The 20,325-nt window shown below is 44.2% G+C and overlaps 1 long non-coding RNA gene across 1 annotated transcript in view; it reads left to right on the forward strand.

Moving 5' to 3' along the window:
* Positions 1 to 18,108: 18,108 nt before the first annotated feature.
* LOC145362542 (uncharacterized) overlaps positions 18,109 to 20,325 on the forward strand; it is a 31,946-nt gene continuing 29,729 nt past the window's right edge. Inside the window, exons 1-2 of the long non-coding RNA XR_013889993.1 lie at positions 18,109 to 18,192; positions 18,698 to 19,018. This is a non-coding gene — a long non-coding RNA (uncharacterized LOC145362542). The remainder of the gene's footprint in view (positions 18,193 to 18,697; positions 19,019 to 20,325) is intronic.

Consider the following 20,325-nt stretch of genomic DNA (forward strand, 5'->3'; position numbering starts at 1 on the left):
CAGAGAATGGTTGTGGATGGGTCTTTTTCTGAATGGAGGTCAGTCACCAGTGGAGTGCCCCAGGGATCTGTTCTAGGACCCTTGCAGTTTGTCATTTTCATAAATGACCTGGATGAGGAAGTGGAAGGATGGGTTAGTAAGTTCGCTGATGACACGAAGGTCGGTGGTGTTGTGGATAGTCTGGAATTATGTCAAAAGTTGCAGCAGGACATAAATAGGATGCAGGACTGGGCGGAGAAGTGTCAGATGGACTTCAACGCGGATAAATGTGTAGTCGTCCATTTTGGCAGAACCAACGGGATGAACGAGTTCACTATCAAGGGCAGGAGTCTTAGTAGTGTTGAAGAGCAGAAGGGTCTTGGGGTCCGGGTCCACAGGACTCTTAAATCGGCCTCGCAGGTGGAAGAGGTGGTCAAGAAGGCGTATGGTGTACTGGCCTTCATTAATCGAGGGATTGAGTTTAGCAGTCGGGAGGTAATGCTGCAACTTTATAAGACCCTTGTCAGGCCTTATTTGGAGTACTGTGCGCAGTTCTGGTCGCCTCACTATAGGAAAGACGTAGAAGCTATTGAAAGGGTACAGAGGAGATTTACAAGGATGTTGCCTGGACTGGGAGGCATGCCTTATGAAGATAGGTTGAGGGAGCTGGGTCTCTTTTCCCTGGAGAGACGAAGGTTGAGAGGCGACCTGATAGAAGTTTATAAAATGTTGAGAGGAATAGATAGGGTGGATTCTCAGAGGCTATTTCCCCGGGTTGAAATGTTCGCTACGAGAGGACACAGATTTCAGGTGCGGGGAGGAAAGTACAGAAGTGATGTTAGGGGTAAGTTTTTCACTCAGAGGGTGGTGAGTGAATGGAATCGGCTGCCGTCAGTGGTGGTGGAGGCGAACTCGCTGGGGTCTTTTAAAAGACTTCTGGATGAGTATATGGGGTTTTATGGGATTGGGGGTTATAGATAGGTCTATAGATTGGTAGGTGTTGATGTGATCGGCGCAACTCGTGGGCCGAAGGGCCTGTTTGTGCTGCAGTGTTCTATGTTCTATGTTCTAAAAAGATGAGCTTTGACCATATATGATTTTCACAGTAACTTCATAACAGTCTGAATGTAAACCTATTTCTGACGAATAAATAAACTTCAAACCTTTAAGTACACACGGTGTCTTTATCAATAAACTGAGCTGAAATTCCCCAGCTGCCAGGGTGGAACTGGAACTCCTGTCCCAAGCTTCTGGAATACTAGCTTAATAATGATATTGCTATACTACCCCCGAGACTGAAATATCATCACATTTATTAATGGAACAATTGAACATTCTGTACTGGGTCACAGGTTGGATCGCGAGGTATCTTGTGGGAATTGAATACATTACAATTTGACTCAGAAATTATGTTCTTTCCATTCTTAACTGATCACAGTTTGTGTTTTGGCATGATGACATTTAACTCAGTGCGCCTAAAGTCTGAGATCTATGTCCAATATTACACTATACATTTATAACACGAATACATTACAAATGAATTTATGCTGCATTCGGTTATTTCTCTCGTTATGTACACTGAGCCATCTCTCTATTTATGCTACATTAGTTCCTCTTTATTAGTACTAGAGTAGATCACGGATCTGATCCTATTACATCCGATCCCATCTCTGTTTATATTACACAGGATTTGTATATTTACATCCATCTCTGTTGATTCAACACATGACCATGTATATGTTGCCTGGCATTTAACTGTCAGAAGCAAGTATTCTCCTGGCCTTGAATCTTATTCTGACAGAATGACAATGATTCATGGGAATCCATGTAAAAGTTCCATCAATTCATGAAATGACAAGGGGGAACAGGTGAGGTAGAGAAGGTCATATCGGGCTTGACGTTAATCGTGTATAAGCTGCACTATCAGAACAGCTGAACACTTGGTTTGGTTCCCTTAGAACTGAGCAGTTTATGAGAGATTGAGTACAGACGCTCAAAGTGATGAATGGGAATGTTTTACTCATTAGAAAGAAACTGTTACCCACTGACAAGAGGGCCAGTATACAGAAGATTGATTACAATACACTAGGATATGCCTCTTCATGTACTGAATGTGACTCAAATGATTCATTATTACAACGGATCTTATATTTGTTTACCTTACATAAAATGCCACTTTATTTATTACTCCTATTTGTGTTGTACCAGAGCTAGTCTTTGATTATATGACAGTAGTTCTTGTCTCTTTTTACACTACATTCGGTTATTTCTCTCGTTATGCCACCCTCGGCCATCTCTCTATTTATGCTGCATTAGGTCCTCTCAATTAATACGACAGTAGACCACGGATCTGTTCATATTTCATCAGATCTCATCTCTTTTTGATATTGCACGGGATTTGTCTCTTTGAATGACATCAGAATTTGTCTCTGTTAACCAACATACGACCATGAATATGTTGCCTGCCGAGATATTATCAATCCCGATATAATATGGGTGTGCCTGTCTGACACTAATCATTCTTGTTTGGAGCAGTGAGTTTAATTTTTACTAATTTCGATAAGTAGCTGTGAGAAATATCCAATTGCTTTTTATTGTGTGAGTAATAGTCAGTTTGAACAATTTCTCAGTGATTCACTGGTATTCGGGGACAGGTCAATATCTGGTTAATCGTACAGTGCTCATTCCAGTATCTTCAAGCAACCACCGTTGTGATACATTTTATTAGTTGAATATTGCACTGCACTGTGCCAATTTGATACAGACTTTAGAGATAAAGATTGACTTGTCTTATTTATAGCATTCAACAGACACACTGACAGTATGAGACAGAATTCTGTACTCGCAATATCGCCTGATGGGCTCCCAGAGGCTAAATATCTATCCACTCATTAATTACTTATATGTTTCAGAGAGAAATAAAACGAAATCGCCACAGAACGAGTGTTGTCAGTTAGGTTATGTTTGAATAGAATTATATATATATATATATATATATTCTGTAATTTGTGTTGTTACCTTCGAAATTATTTTTCACTTTCGGATGCCTTCATCTGCCTATGCCTAGGCTTTGTAATTCCCTCCCTAAATCTCCTTATTTCACTTTCCTCGCCTAAATCAATCCATAAAACTGTCCCTGTATTGGCCATCCTTTCAGTCACCTGTTCAAATATCTCGTTGTTCAAAAGCAAGATGCTGTGGGTGCCTGAGATCCGAACAGAAAATGCTAGAAACACTCAGTGGATCATTCATCATCAGTGGAGTGGTTTACGGCTCTCTCTCTCTCTCTCTGTCTCTCTGTCTCTCTCTCCCCCCGCCTCTGCCCCTGCCTCCCTCTCTCTCTCTCCCTCTCTCTCGCACACACATTTGTTGTAGACATGTACAGCAAGACACTGGGCCTTGTATCTTTATTTATTGCATGCGACTCATTTGAATCATTATTGCAATAGATCTTATATTTGTTTATATGACATAACACACCATTCCATTTATTATTATATGATGACATGCCGTGATAAATGCTACAAATCATCATTTCTGAGTTCTTGTTCAGTCAAGAGGCCATTTCTGTGACATTAGGCTCCATCTCAGATATGATTGTGTTAGGCTCTGTGTCATGCACTACTGAACACATCCGTGCCTTACTTTGTATTATATTGGACACTAATAATAAAGCCAACACTGTCTCAGTAACTGGTTTTCTATAAAATGTGTTTGGCAGATGGGAAAAAAAGGACAGCACGAGATGAAAAGATGGAAATTAGCTTTAAAAATGTAATGGGGTTCGAAGAATGTGTTTCATCTCGTTAATAACTACTGGGTGTTGTGCATCATATTTAATTGCTCTCGCATTGCCTGGAATATTTTATTGAAAGCTTGGGATGAAACTTGTAACATCCTCTTGTTCAAAAGAGATTGAGGAACATAATGAATGTATGCCACGTTGCACTGCAAATGGACATTAAAGGACAATTCAACATGGCCACTCCAACTAACCTGTACATCTTTGGACTGTAGGAACATAGAACATAGAACATAGAACATTACAGCGCAGAACAGGCCCTTCGGCCCACGATGTTGCGCCGACCAGTTAAAAAAAAAACAACAACAATGACCCACTAACCTAAACCAATCCCTTTTCGTCCATAAACCTGTCCACAGACCTCTTAAACGCCCCCAAACTAGGCGCATTTACAACTGCAGCAGGCAGGGCATTCCAATCCCTCACCACCCTCTGGGTAAAGAACCTACCCCTGACATCAGTCCTATAACTACCCCCCCCCTTAGTTTAAAGCCATGCCCCCTCGTGCTAGATTTTTCCATCAGAGGAAAAAGGCTATCACTGTCCACCCTATCTAAACCTCTAATCATCTTATATGTTTCAATAAGATCCCCTCTTAGCCGCCTTCTTTCCAGCGAAAACAACCCTAAATCCCTTAGCCTCTCCTCATAGGATCTCCCCTCCATACCAGGCAACATCCTGGTAAACCGCCTCTGCACCCTCTCCAAAGCCTCCACATCCTTCCTGTAATGTGGGGACCAGAACTGCACACAGTACTCCAAGTGCGGCCGCACCAGAGTTGTGTACAGTTGCAACATAACGCTACGACTCCTAAATTCAATCCCCCTACCAATAAACGCCAAGACACTGTATGCCTTCTTAACAACCTTATCTACTTGATTCCCAACTTTCAGGGATCTATGTACACATACACCTAGATCCCTCTGCTCCTCCACACTATTCAAAGTCTTCCCGTTAGCCCTATACTCAACACATCTGTTATTCCTACCAAAGTGAATTACCTCACATTTCTCTGCATTAAACTCCATCCGCCACCTCTCGGCCCAGCTCTGCAACCTGTCTAAGTCTTCCTGCAAACTATGACACCCTTCCTCACAATCTACCACACCTCCGACTTTGGTGTCATCAGCAAATTTACTGATCCACCCAACTATACCCTCATCCAGATCATTAACAAAAATCACAAATAGCAGTGGCCCCAACACAGATCCCTGAGGCACAGCAGTGCCTGAAGAAAGCAGTAAACATGGAAAAAACCCACGCACATACGGGGTGAATGTGTAAACACCACACAGTTAAACAAGGCTTAAATGGAACCTGTGTCCCTAACAGTGTGAGGTACCAGTGCTAATTACTGTGTAAATAATAGCTATTAATTTTAAGCATGATATTGTAATTTATTCAGTATTTATTGCACATCCTATGTCTCAGTCAACAAATAAAGTTAATAAATGGTCCTGGACGCTCTTGAATGTGATGTACAGCTGGTCATTCCGCTGCCAAGGCAATGCATCTTTCAAATGATTCACTGAACTTCTGTCTTTCTCTGTCTCAGACTGAACCTAAATCAGATAACTTCTCTTCTCTCTCTCAGTCTCCATTAACTCACACAGGTTCTCAGGAGATGGATCTGACTCCGAGATTATTTCTTTTTTCTTCCTTAAGGCACCTTGTGACTGAAAAGATAAAGCACAAAAATCTCAGCAGAGGAAAATTCATTGTAGGAACTTAACCATTTCACTCAATTAACCTCTCTCCTCTATTTCTCGCACACAACACCTAGCACACTTAAACTTTCTAGTTTGGAATACGTCTGCGGATAAAAAATGTTGCTTTAATTTTCCCTCTTTCCCCTCAATGGTAACCCTCAGTCCATCTTCCCTTCAATTAATCTGTTTAAACCCCAAATATGATCATTTTCTTGATTCATTAACATGGGAATGGGGGTGACTGTAACACTGAGACCGGCAGCAATCTGTATGGTTGTTCTTGATGCTTTCAGAGTGAGTTCACCCTCACAGGCAGGAAGACTGTTCACGGTGATAACACCAAACTGGCCCCGGTTGTTTCATTCTCAGGTAACACAACTTCCCGTTTCTCTGCTGCCGGTTCCAAACCGCACATCTCACTTCCGAGCAGAAAATAAATCCAGAGACCACAATCTGGTGAGAACATCTGTCAGTGCGGCTTATATCTGCCCACAGAGTCAGGGCAGAGTCAGACAGGTCACATTGCGGTGACATTTACAAATGAGCCTGGTGTGATCTGGTTAAAGTTTCCATTCCCGGACATAACTGGATGGTCAGTGGATCAGTCACTGAACTCCCCCGGGATCTGTGAAGGGAGGGAATGATAGCTGTTATCTTTCATTGTTTGATCATTTTCTCTCCATCTGCTATTTATTTTTGTTCCTCAGCTTTTATCTGTCAGCCCCCCCCCCCCCCCCCCCCCCCCCCCCCCGTTTTCCTTTCTCCGAACTCTCCCGCTGTCTCTATCTCCTTGCCAGTCTTTTCAACACATTTATTAGTGATCATAATCATGAAGTTGTGATTGGGTAAATTAAAGAGAGAATCTTTCAACTGGGGGACGGTCAGCAGCCAATGGGCACAAATTTATTTGAGTGAGCAGCGAGACAGAAAGATAAGTGTTTACTTTTACACCAGAGTTGTGATGAACTGGAATGAGCAGCTTGGAAGGGTGATGGAATTAGATTTCACCGAAACTTTGGAAAATAAATTCGATATATCCTTCATGGGATGAAGTTTTGAAGGATTCTCGAGAATGGGAGCATTTTAATGGATCATCTATATCAGTGTCCCAGCATCCTTTTTGTGTCTCTCCCTGTCCTTCATTAAAACGGAATAAAATGGAATATTTATACAACTGTCGTCTTGTGCTAATCTTATCTTTTGACAGCGCCTTTGTGTTGTGTGAGTATGTGTGTGTGTCTGTGTGTGTGTGTTTGTGTGTGTGTGTGTTTGTATATGTGTTTGAGTGTGTGTGTGTTTGTGTGTGTTATATGTGTGTGTGTGTGTCTGTGTGTGTTTGCGTGTGTTTTGTGTGAGTGTGTGTGTGTCTGTGTGTGTGTGTGTTTGTGCTTGAGTGTGTGTTGTATGTGTGTGTGTGTTTGTGTGTGTGCGTGTGTTTGTATATGTGTTTGAGTGTGTGTGTGTTTGTGTGTGTTACATGTGTGTGTGTGTGTCTGTGTGTGTGTGTGTTTGTGTGTGTTTGTGTGTGTGTGTGTTGTGTGTGTGTGTGTTTGTGTGTGTGCGAGTGTGTGTGTTTGTATATGTGTTTGAGTGTGTGTGTGTGTCTGTGTGTGTGTTTGCGTGTGTTTTGTGTGAGTGTGTGTGTGTCTGTGTGTGTGTTTATGTGTGTGTGTGTTTGTGTGTGTTGTATGTGTGTGTGTGTTTGTGTGTGTGTGTGAGTGTGTGTGTTTGTATATGTGTTTGAGTGTGTGTGTGTTTGTGTGTTGTGTGTGTGTGTGTGTGTGTTTGACTGTGTGTGTGTGTGTAATTGCCAGGAACCATTCCGAAAGTCTATTCTATTTACAAAACATCACTTTGAACAGATTAGCATCGGATCGAACTTTTTTTTAGAAAAAACACAATAATCCTAAACATTTATTGCACTGTTTTTCTCCCTCCGATGAGGGTTTCATACTTAGTCATTTCAGTCCTCACATGTGCTAATTCTGTCTGTAAATGTGAAACTCCTTGTAAAAATGAGAAGGAAGAGATCATTTTCTGTTCCTCCGACAGATTCGCCATCGGTCCCTCAGATAACAGAAATGTATGGAGTCCGCCATGACTGTCCCACCTTGTGAATACAAGCCTCAGTCAGGTGGAGTCAGTCACTTCTGCGGTTGTGGTAGGGTTTCCAATCCGTGTTTGCCACACAAATCCCTGCCTCACTCCTCATGACAAAGAAACCTGCCCTAAGGCCCGAGGAATGATTCCTTCCTTATATCAGGTTCCAGTCTGACTCCGGGCCCAGCTGTCTCTGTCAGTGATACACTGGGGCCAGTCATTCACATTGTAATGTTCTAATTCTCAGGTCCCAGTCTGACTCCGGGCCCAGCTGTCTCTGTCAGTGATACACTGGGGCCAGACATTCACATTGTAATGTTCTAATTCTCAGGTCCCAGTCTGACTCCGGGCCCAGCTGTCTCTGTCAGTGATACACTGGGGCCAGTCATTCACATTGTAATGTTCTAATTCTCAGGTTCCAGTCTGACTCCGGGCCCAGCTGTCTCTGTCAGTGATACACTGGGGCCAGACATTCACATTGTAATGTTCTAATTCTCAGGTCCCAGTCTGACTCCGGGCCCAGCTGTCTCTGTCAGTGATACACTGGGGCCCGTCATTCACATTGTAATGTTCTAATTCTATAACCGTTACCCAATCAGTTGTGAATTAGAACCTGCATCTGGTTTTGCTTCATTAGACACCTGTCTGTTATTATTGGACAAATTACTTTTTTCTAGAATTATCACACGCACAAAAACTGTTAATTTAAATATTCTATCATGCTCTGTCTCTGTTACTCGAGAGATCCCATACATTGGTTTACATGACTCTCCCAGTCAGTTTATGTCATCATTGTGCTAGCATATCTGTCTATATTAGATTAGATTCTGTCTCTGTTGTCACTGCATCATTTTTAATCATTGAGAGGATGTGGGCAGCACTGACATCTGTTGCCCTTTTCTCATTGCCCCTGACAAAGTGTTGATGAGCTGCTAACTTGAATCGCTGCATTCCTGTTCACTCGGCAATATCACCGTTTATATCACACAAGGTCTGGCCACCCTTATGGTAGACCTGATCCTGAATCATCGTGTTCCCGAGATTGTATAACCTATACACAGTAGGCAATATTTAGGATGGTTACAATGGAATTGGTGGAGGTAACGGTTACACAGGAGAGTAGCAGATGTTTTAATCTTTTGCATCAATAGGAATAAAAAGTCTGAGAATTCCAGGTGTAATTATCTCCTGTCGGCTATATATCCAGGGTCATTTTCACCATCATTTTCACAAATCAGTACACAATTGAGTCGTATTTCAGGATGTTTAGCGAGACGCTGAGACTAATTTTCATAATAGAACATAGAACACTACAGCACAAACAGGCCCTTCAGCCCACAAGTTGTGTCGATCATATCCATACCTACCAGGCCTATCTATAACTCCCAATCCCATTAAATCCCACGTACTCATCCAGAAGTCTCTTAAAAGACCCCAGCGAGTTCGCCTCTACCACCACCGACGGCAGCCGATTCCACTCACTCACCACCCTCTGAGTGAAAAACTTACTCCTGACATCTCCTCTGTACCTGCTCCCCAGCACCTTAAACCTGCGTCCTCTCGTAGTGACCATTTCAGCCCTGGGAAATAGCCTCCGAGAATCCACCCTATCTATTCCTCGCAACATCTTATAAACCTCTATCAGGTCGCCTCTCAACGTTCGTCTCTCCAGGGAGGAGAGCCCTATTCATCCGGATAAACCCATGAACAGGAAGAGCATCAATAGAGAAAGCTGGGATTCAGCCTGGGCTGGACACAGACAGAGTTCCAGAATAGAGTGTCTCCAGGTCAAAGTGGGAGATTGGTGACCCCAGCGGTTCTGCAACCTCACTGCACCCCCGCCCACTCACCCTCCCCACCCTCCCCACACTCCCCACCCTCCATCTCATTGGTGAATGTCCTCTATTTAATCTATTGATGGTGAATCGAAGAAGTGGAATCGAGCTGAGTGACTGGTGTTAGTCTGGGGACAGTGGGGGGTGGTGGGGGGTGGGGGGGGCGTCGGGGAGAGAGATGGGGCGGGGGGAGGGAGGCGTTGGGGGGCGGGGAGGGATAGAGGGGGGAGAGCATGGGAAATTGTGATAGATACTGGGATGAAAATGTTCATGAAATACTGGACCTCAACTCCCATTGAGTTACTTTCAGAGTCAGATTGCAGCTGGGAACAGAAAATTGGAGAGTCTGTGACTCCACTTAATAAAATCCAGCGTCAGCACTGGACAGTGAGATTGGTCTAATCACTCAAATCAGTGCACAGGAAGTCACTTTGAAGCGTTCATGCAACTTGCAGTGTGTGTGTTTTATAGATCAGAGTGAGTTAGGGATGGGAATGTGCTGCAGTCAAAAATTAGGACAAGGTACTACATTTAAATCTACACAGAACAGAACATAGAGACTGGGTTCGGCTGGAATTCTGAAGGGGCTAAGGAAAAAGATGCGAGTAAAAAAATGGAAATTCAGCGAAAACGAGATATGTGTCCAATTATAATGAACAATTATTTAATAATATCTGGATGAGAAAGTAGACAAATCTTTCAATCAATAAAAGATAAGGTTATAAAATAATTAGCTGGTAATCGACATATTTACTCGCGGGACGTATTAAATCCACTATCCTCCGGCCAGATTTCCCTGTGAATATTACTGACAGAGAGATTAATGCAGTTACTTTACTAATTGTTCCCTTTCTGGAGAAACAGGGAAATAAATTTTCCCCAAATCTCTCCTCAAACCTGCTGCACTTTCTTGTGATTAGAGTGATACAGCACCACCATCTGCTGGCGGCCCACTGTAACTGCAGGCGCTGGTGTTTGTGAGTCTGGGAACCGCTGAAATGTGAACATTGAACGATATTATCCGTGATTGGAGATTCCAGAAGGAGTTCCCCCTTTTTATAACCTGACACCGCACATAAACCGTGTTCTTCATCCCCCACAGGGGAATATTGTCTGGAGATTGAAGTTGGGATTATTTCAGACTGCAAATTGTACATTCGATGCAGTTATCAGATGCCTTAAAATGATAGTGTTTTCAATCGTGAAAGTATCATTGTGTGAAATTTAGATAATTATGATGGAAATATTAAAGTTTATTTATTAGTGTCACAAGTAGGATTACATTAACATTGCAATGAAGTTACTGTGACAATCCTTTCGCAGGATCTGTGTGTATGTTCGCACCCTTGTAAGTCTGTGTGTGTGTGTGTGTGTGTGTGTGTGTGAGTGTGTGTGTTTGTCAGTGTGTGAGTGTGTTTGTCAGTGTGTGTGTGTGTGTGTGCCCCCGTAAGTCTGTGAATGTGTGTGTATGTATGTGTGTGTGTGTGTGTCTGTCCCTTGTAAATGTCTCTGCCCTTCTGCCCTTGTAAGACAAAACCTTGAAAATTTCTGACAAACGGAGTACAGAGGACAGAAAAGTTTACCCACTAAGACTCAGAATGTGATTAACATCTGATAACTGCATCGAATGTCCAATTTGCAGTCTGAAATAATCCCAACTTCAATCTCCGGACGAACATTTCAGCGGTTCTCAGGCTCACAAACACCAGCGCCTGCAGTTACAGTGGGCCACCAGCAGATGGTGGTGCTGTGTCACTCTAATCACAAGAAAGTGCAGCAGGTTCGAGGAGAGATTTGGGGAAAATTTATTTCCCTGTTTCTCCAGAAAGGGAACAATTAGTAAAGCAACTGCTTTAATCTCTTTGTCAGTAATATTCATTTTAACGGCGTTTATTAACATTGTGTCTGTCCTGGGAAGATAAAATATTCCCATTTTGAAGCGTTTGGTCTACATTACACAAGTTCCCCTGATGCAGGAAAAGATCACCGGAGTTGGAATGAAAATGTTGAATCCTCATTCCTGTCCCGATTTTCCCTGCCAGTTATAAACCTCAGCAGCTTTCACATTTATTTAGCAGGAAAGGTTTTGGTGTTGGTTCTTGCGCAACAGGCGGTCCCTAAAACACAATAAACAAAGAGGTTAAATGTTGCTTCAATTGTTTCTGTTGGTTCTTCCCTTTCTCTTATGAACGGGCATCTCTGACATCTCCTCCAGTCACACAACCCTGTGAGATGTCTGTACTGATCTTATTGTAGCATCATGACCGTTCCACATACAACATGACTTGTATCTATAAATTCTCATCTTGAACATTTCAATTGAAATTTCAAGGTGAGCAGAGCTTTTTGAGCAGAATGGTTCAGATTCCCATCCCCTTTAATGTGAACAAGTTGTTTCTGATTTCACTACAGAGATTGTCTATTAAACAATGACTGAACACAGGGGGGTGAATGTGAGAAGCTGAAGTTTCCAGTTGAAGAGGTTCCCAGTGTCTCTGAGCAGCTGAACTGGGGAAGCCTTTGGGCAGAGACTGCGCTGCTGCTATTTCCCTTCCTGACCACCGGGGGTCGCTGTAACACTTCCGGGCGCTGCTCCGCCCAGTGTCACCTCTTGCCCACTCCGGCCCGGCCGCTGCTCGTTGACATCCGGGGTCTGTGGAGAGGCGGGGCCAGCCGCCATATTGCCGTGACGTCACTGTCAGCCCCTCCCCCCGTCGAGGAAAAAGCGACGGTTCAGAAATGTAGAAAGTGAGAGAAATTCCCACCCGGAAATCCCGCCCGGAGCGGAATTAAAATTAAATAAAATACATATTTTTATAAAGAGGCAGGTGGCGGAACCGCGCATGTGCTGTAGTATTTTCCCAGAGCGCACCGCGCGGGTGTGATTGAAAAACAGACGGAATAAAAAACAGAAACGATTTTCCCAAATGGAGAAGGAACCGAAAGTCTGACGGGTGAGGATGTGAATAATAATCATCAAGATTCAAAATATTAAAAGATTAAAATGTAACTGCCTGGGCGCATGTGCAGGAGGGGAATTCCCCCAGAGTGCAGCGCGCGGGACGCCGTCTCCCCTGGCAACGCAATCTGGCCGTCAGCCGTCTCCCCTGGCAACGCAAGATGGCCGCTGGCCGTCTCCCTTGGCAACGCAAGATGGCCGCCGGCCGTCTCCCCTGGCAACGCAAGATGGACGCCGCCGGCGTTGGGTGTGATTGTGGCGCAGGCGCAGTGAGGTCTGCCTGCAGCCCATTGTCCAGATTGCCCCCCAGTGGATGTGGTGGGGATGGTGCAGCAGATGGAGCAACAATCCCAGTTTCAATGGGGGGAGAGAAGCTGCAATGCTGCTCCCTGTTGTTCACTCCTCTCCCCAGTCTCAGCATTGCAGAGTGTTTAAACAAGAGGGTGCATTGTCACAGCAGCACCCAGACCTTCAGTTTAAGTTTATTTATCATTGTCACTAATAAGTAGGCTTACATTAACACTGCAATGTCGCCACATTCCTGTTCGGAAACACTGATGGAGAATTTAGCATGGCCAATGCGTCGGACTTTTGGACTGCTGGAGGAAATCAGAGCATCTGGAGGAAACCCATGCAGACATGGGGAGAACGTGCAAACTCCACACAGACAGTGACCCAAGCCGGGAATCAAATTTGGGGCCCTAGCGCTGTGAGGCAGCAATGCTAACCACCATGCCACTCTGTTGCAACACTCTCCCCCAGATATCAAACTACGCCCCCCTCCCCATTAAAATCATAAAATCCCAACAGTGCATCAAGTCTATGTCAACAGAACATTTTACCCGATTCCCGTAACCCCACATTACTCCCTAATCCCCCTAACCTTCACATCTTTGGACATTAAGGGAGAATTTAGCACGGTCAATCCACCTAACCTGTCCATCTTTCAGACCCCACAGATATTCTGGTTACCCTATTATAGAAAGGATATTATTAAACTAGAAAGAGTGCAGAAAAGATTTACTGGGATGCTGCTAGGACTTGATGGATTGAGTTATAAGGAGAGGCTGGATAGACTGCGGCTTTTTTCACTGGAGCTTAGGAGGCTGAGGGGTGATCTTATAGAGCTCTATAAAATAATGAGGGGCACAGATCAGCTCGATAGTCAATATCTTTTCCCAAAGGTAGAGGAGTCTAAAACTAGAGGGCTTGGATTCAGATGGGAGGGGAAACATACAAAAGTGTCCAGGGGAGCATTTTTTTATTTCACACAGAGGGTGGTGAGTGTCTGGAACAAGCTGCCAGATGTAGTCATAGAGATGGGTACAATTGTGTCTTTTAAAATGCATTTAGACAGTTACATGGGTGTGATGGGTGTAGAGGGATATGGGCCAAATACAAGCAATTGGGATTAGCTTAGGGGTTTTTAAAAAGGGCAGCATGGAGCAGTTGGGCTGAAGGGCCTGTCTCCATGCTGTAAACCTCTATGACTCTGTATGGGAGGAACATGAAAACCCCACACAGACAATGACCCGAGGCTGGAATTGAACACAGGTCCTTGGCACTAGGAGGCTGCAGTGCTAATCACTGTGCTAATGTGCTGCCACTCAGGCAAGTGTATTTGGAGGGAGCTCAGGACAGGTGGGGGTGGGAGTGGGGGTGGGGGGTGGTGGGATGAATTCTAACTCACTTTGATGAGGGGAGGGGTGGAAATCAGAAAAAAAAAATCAGATTTGCCTCAACATTTTCCCTCATTCCTGCTCTTGTTACTAACTAAAGACCAGCTCACTCCTCCATTCTGCCCATCAATGGGGCTAACAGAAAGCAGGGGAAAGGTTGTTGCACAGAAAGAGGCCATTCAGCCCATCATATCTTCACCAGCTTGGGAAATAGAGTTGCCATTTATTCTAATCCCACTTTCCAGTGATCCAGTCCCTAGCTCCCTGACTAAAGGTTCCAGCATTTCAGCTATAGATCTGTGTGTGAGGCGAGTGAGCCGAGAGATTTCTGTCTGAACCATCAGTTTAGGCAGCAAATTCCAGACACCCACCATCCCTTGAATGAGAACCCTTTTCCTAATGCCCCTTCTAATCCTTCCACCAATCACTTTATATCTGTGCAGCCCCCACTAACCCCTCTCCCACCTCCCCCAACCCCACCCACCCACAATAAGTGACCTCTCTGTGCTCAGGGGAAACAGGCCTTTTCTATCCACCCTGTCTTGGCTCCCTCATAATTTTGGACACCTCAGTTCGGTCTCCCTCAGCCTCCTCTGCTCTGAGGAAAACAAACCTTGCCAATCCAATCTTTCCTCATCACCACAATTCCCCAGCCCTGGAAACACTTTTGTAAATCGAAATGGTTATCCAATCCGACTAAACTGTCCATTTAACATTGTCCCATCGCCAACTGTGAACAACCACCAGATACTGGCACCACTGTGGCACACTGGTTCACACTGCTGCCTCAAAGGGACTTGTTTCAATCCTGGCCTCGTGTGACTGTGTGGAGTTTGCATGTTCTTCCCATGTCTGCGTGGGTTTTCTCTGGGTGCTCCGGTTTCCTCCCACTGTTTAAAGATGTGTGGGATAGGTTGATTGGTCATGCTTTAGTGACAGGGGGAGTTGCAGGGTAAATGTGTGGGATACGGGGACAGGGCATGGATGGGATTGTGGTTAGTGCAGACTTGATGGACCGAATGGCCTCCCCCTGTACTGTAGGGATTTTACACACAAATGGGGAACAGAGACTTTGCAAATGGTGGGGTACTTATTCAGAAATCAATGGGATATTTGTTGACATGTTCAGGTAAATCTCAATGATGGTCATTGTCCAGGTCTACATTCAAACAATGGTGCAGTCCTAGCTAAAAGTCACTTATCCTGAAATTGGACATTGCCACTGACTCCCAATATAACCGAGAGATGCAAACTCACACCACACCCTGATGTGGCGAAGGGGACCCCTCTCAGTTATTACAATCTGGGCCTTGTATCAGTAATCTCTGCCCTAAACATCTCTCAGTTATTACAGTCTGGAGCCTTGTATCAGTAATCTCTGTCCTAAGCCTCTCTCAGTTATTACAATCAGGGTCTTATATCAGTAATCTCTGCCCTAAACCCCTCTCAGTTATTACAACCCGGGCCTTGTATCAGTAATCTCTGCCCTAAACCTCTCTCAGTTATTACAATCCGGGCCTTGTATCAGTAATCTCTGCCCTAAAACTCTCTCAGTTATTACAATCTAGGCCTTGTATCAGTAATCTAGTATCAGTATTCTTTGCTGTAAACCTCTCTCAGTTATTACAATCTGGGCCTTGTATCAGCAATCTAGTATCAGTATTCTTTGCTGTAAACCTCTCTCAGTTATTACAATCTGGGCCTTGTATCAGTAAACTCTGCCCTAGACTTCCCTCAGTTATTACAATCTGGACCTTGTATCAGTAATCTCTGCCCTAAACCTCTCTCAGTTATTACAATCTGGCCCTTGTATCAGTAATCTCTGCACTAAACCTCTCTCTGTTATTACAATCTGGGCCTTGTATCAGTAATTTCTGCCCTAAAACTCTCTCAGATATTACAATCTGGGCCTTGTATCAGTAATCTCTGCCCTAAAACTCTCTCAGTTATTGCAGTCTGAGCCTAGTATCAGTATTCTTTGTTGTAAACCTCTCTCAGTTATTACAATCCGGGCCTTGTATCAGTAATCTCTGCCCAAAAACTCTCTCAGTTCTTACAATCTGGGTCTCGTATCAGTAAACTCTGCCCTAAACCTCTCTCAGTTATTACAATCTAGACCTTAAGCAGAGGACACAAAGACTTAATATAATTGACAACAGAATTGAAGGGGGTGATAAGGAGATTTTTTTTTACACAGTATGATCTGGAATGCATAACCTGACAGGTGCTAGAAGCAGGTTTAATATTAACTGTACAAGAAAATTGGATAAATATTGACAGAGTTATTGTGAATTGGATTAATGAAATAGTTCACTCATCTTTGTGGCATTTTGATTGTTTCCCCCGTAAGGTTTTAATATTTGATTTTTTCATTCACAATGTGTCTGAAACAGAAGATTAAACCATTGGGTTTGATGAGCTGTCAGATCTGTTTCCTATGTGTCTGTGCAACTTGCGAACTGCAGATGACCATGAGAAGGAGCTGATTATTTTCAGCTCCTCTAACAGATACACCTCAGATATCAGAAATCTCAGGAGGTCCTCATGCCTTCATTATCCTCGCCACAAATATAACAACTCTCAGTCAGGCTGAGTCAGTCACATGTGTCTTTGTTATGATGTTTCCACTTCTATTTTATTCCTCACTTCCCAGTAACACTCACCATAACACAGACACTTTAAAATATCATTGCTCACTTACATCTTGTCCTCCTATTGCAATCGGATGTTTGTTGGGCCTCTTGTCTCCCTTAAGGTCAGATTACCTGCAGTTCAAATGACCTCAGAGATACTGAAACCGACCTTTGTGATTATTATTATACCAGACTCCAGTCAGCCCCAGGAGCTGCAGTTGTAAAATACAGTAAGAAGCCTCACAACACCAGATTTAAGTCCAAACAGTTTATGTGATAGTAAAGCTTGTGGGATTACTATCAAATAAACTGGTTGAACTTAAACCTGGTGTCGTGAGACTTCTTACTGTGTTTACCCCAGTCCAACGCCGGTATCTCTACATCAAGACTACCATCAACGTTGTAAAATAAAGCAGATATGGAATAACAGACAGGTTATTGTTTGATACTGACAGTGGCAGAGTCTTTTCTCTTTTCATTCACAGGTTTTGAGTCAGTCCACCTCGTGTCCAGCGAGGGGCATATACGCGATGGGTCATACTGGGGCTGCTCTTGGTTTTTCAAGATTGGCCTAGTGCTTCATGTCGTCAGTGTGTGCGCCTAAACTGGACCAGATACTGGGCAAGATGACAGCTCAGTGACTATCACTGATTGCTGTGCAGACACATGGATTTGGGCCAGTGTCTGTGGGAGTTTGCGCATTCTCCCCGTGCTTGCGTGGGTTTCCTCCGGGTGCTCCGGTTTCCTCCCACACCCCAAAGATGTGCTGTTAGGCTGATTGGCAGGAATAAATTGTCCCTAAATCAGATTCCCTCAATCTGGATGGCCATAAAACATTAGACAGGGGTCGTGGGTGGAGAGGGGGACTGGTGGTGTTGAGATGGCGGGGCGGGCTCGTTGGGCCGAAGGGCCTGTTTCCCGGGCTGATTTTGTTCTTTGTTCTTTAACACACACTGGAATTTAAATACATTATATCAATAGACCATGACTCACTCACACTATCAAATGAAACCTAAACTTTGGTTATGGTGCACTGGATACTGACTGTATTATCATTACATTGGATCTAATGCTGTGCTCACTAACATACTGCAATGTGACTCTTATTATGTGAACAAACACTGTTTATGTTACACTCAGAGTCAGTCAGTGTTTTGCTGGGTTTTCTCTGTGCTCCATCTCCACTCTGATTGGACTGGAGCCTCTGTGTGTGTCATTGTTACACTGAGACTCTGTTATTATTGGACAAGCAGCAAGTCATCGTCACAATACTGGGCGGATTGACGGCATCGCGGACCAATGGGAAGAGGGGGCGGTGTTGGAGGACTGATCGGGAGCGTTCGGTCCTCCAACCAATAGGAGCGAAAGAGGGGCGGGCCAAGCTTTGACTGGAGCATGCGCAGTGTGAGTAATGGCGATGGAAAACAGTTTTTGTTTTGGGCTGGGAAATCTGTTAGAGGTGATTGACGGTACGGAGAGAGCAATGGATCGCCCAGGTGGGTGAAAACGCTGCGTAAGCATGTGGTGTAAGCAGCAAACCGCGGAAGAGAGCTTCCCGGACCCAGTTTGTTCCGAGCAGGGCCGCAGCTCCTCAGGTTCGCTCCGGGTTACCGTTCGCCATCTTTATTGGGGGCAATATGCAGCGGTGCGGACGCGCGGCCGCCATGTTTGTAGAGGGCAATGATGTCATTAAGTGGGAGGAGCTTGTTCCCCATTGTTCAGAATGGAGACAACTTGTCCATCAAACTGCATCAACCCTCTGAGTCCCAATGTCTCATTGATGAGGCAGAGCGGTGACAGAGAAGAAAAAATAAAGGGAAATAAAAACAGAAAATGCTGGAAAATCTCAGCAGATCTGACAGCATCTGTGGAGAGAGAATAGAACGCTCTCTCCACTCACATTGTCTGTACCTTTAAGACTTGATTACCTGTAAAAATTTGCATTCCAATCATTATTTTGTGAATTGAGTTTGTGTCTTTCTATGCCTTGTTTGTGGACAGAACTCCCACTCACCTGACGAAGGAGCAGCGCACAGAAAGCTAGTGGATTTTGCTACCAAATAAACCTATTGGACTTTAATCTGGTGCAGTGAGACGTCTTACTGTGTTTACTCCAGTCCAACACCACCATCTCCACTTCAGAGTAAATAGAACCAACGTTTCGAGACTGGATGACCCATAAAGCTTGTACATGTGTAAACAGAGCATGTAAACTTCAACACCTCCATGTACCTTTATACACCTCTATCAATCTACTTTGCTCCAAGGAGAACAACCCCAATTTATCTAAAAAAAGGACACTGCAAGAAGGTAAAAGTGAAGGTAAGAGTTTTATAAATTTTCTGAAATAATTTAATTGGTGCTGGAAATGTCAGTCAGTGGGGTTAAGTGCTGCACTTGTGAAATGTGGGAGATCTGTGATGCTTCTTTACAGACGGCATGGATAGGTTGGAGCAGCAGTTGGATGCACTGAGGAGCATGAAGGTAGCAGAAACTGTCATAGACAGGAGCTTTAGAAACTTCGTCACACCCAAGGTGCAGGCAGATAGATGGGTGATTGCTACAAGGGGCAGGCAGTCAGTGCAGGAACAATACTAGGCAGGAACTGAAGAATGTAGATTGGGAGCTGATGTAAGAGGGCAAATCGATATCTGGCATCTTAGAGAGACATATAAGATAATGACGGGGATAGACAGGGTAGAGGTAGAGAGATTCTTAGAGTCTCTGGAATTCTCTGCCCATTGTAACGGTGGAGGCTACCTCGCTGAATATACTTAAGTCACGGGTAGATAGGTATTTGATAGACAGGGGAATTACGGGTTATGGGGAGAAAGCGGGAAAGTGGAACTGATCCACTTCAGATCAGCCATGATATTATTGAATGGCGGGGTAGGCTTGAAGGGCTAGATGGCCTATGCCTGCTCCTATTTCTTATATTCTGGAATGTGGGAGGCTTTTAAGTGCAAGTTGATAGGAATTCAGGATCGGCACATTCCTGTAAGGATGAAACATAGAAACATAGAAGATAGGAGAAAGAGGAGACCATTTGGCCCTTTGAACCTGCCATGCCATTCGTTACAATTATCGCTGATCATCCATCTCAGTAGCCTCATCCTGCTTTCTCCCTATAACCTTTGATCCCATTCGCCCCAAGAGCTATATCCAGCCACCTCTTGAATACATTCAATGTTTTGACATCAACTGCTTCCTGTGGTAATGAATTCCACAGGCTGACCACTTTCTGGGTGAAGAAATGCCTCCTCATCTCTGTCCTAAATAGTCTATCCTGAATCCTCAGACTGTGACCCCCTGGTTCTGGACACCCCCACCTTTGGGAATATCCTCCCTGCATCTATCCCTGTCTAGTCCTGTTAAAATTTTATAAGTCTCTATGAGACCCCTCCTCATTTGTCTGAACTGCAGCAAAAACAATCCTAACCTAGTCAATCTCTCCTCGTGTCAGTCCCGCCATTCCCGGAATCAGCCTGGTAAAACTTCGCAGCACTCCCTCGAGAGCAAGAACATCCTTCCTCAGAAAAGGAGACCAAAATGGCACCCAACACTCTAGCTGTGGCCTCATCAAGGCTCTGTATAATTGCAACAACACATCCCTGCCCCTGTACGTTAGC

Source organism: Carcharhinus amblyrhynchos, unplaced genomic scaffold (assembly GCF_965287045.1).
Source record: "Carcharhinus amblyrhynchos unplaced genomic scaffold, sCarAmb.v2.hapA scaffold_38, whole genome shotgun sequence".
NCBI classification, from domain to species: domain Eukaryota; kingdom Metazoa; phylum Chordata; class Chondrichthyes; order Carcharhiniformes; family Carcharhinidae; genus Carcharhinus; species Carcharhinus amblyrhynchos.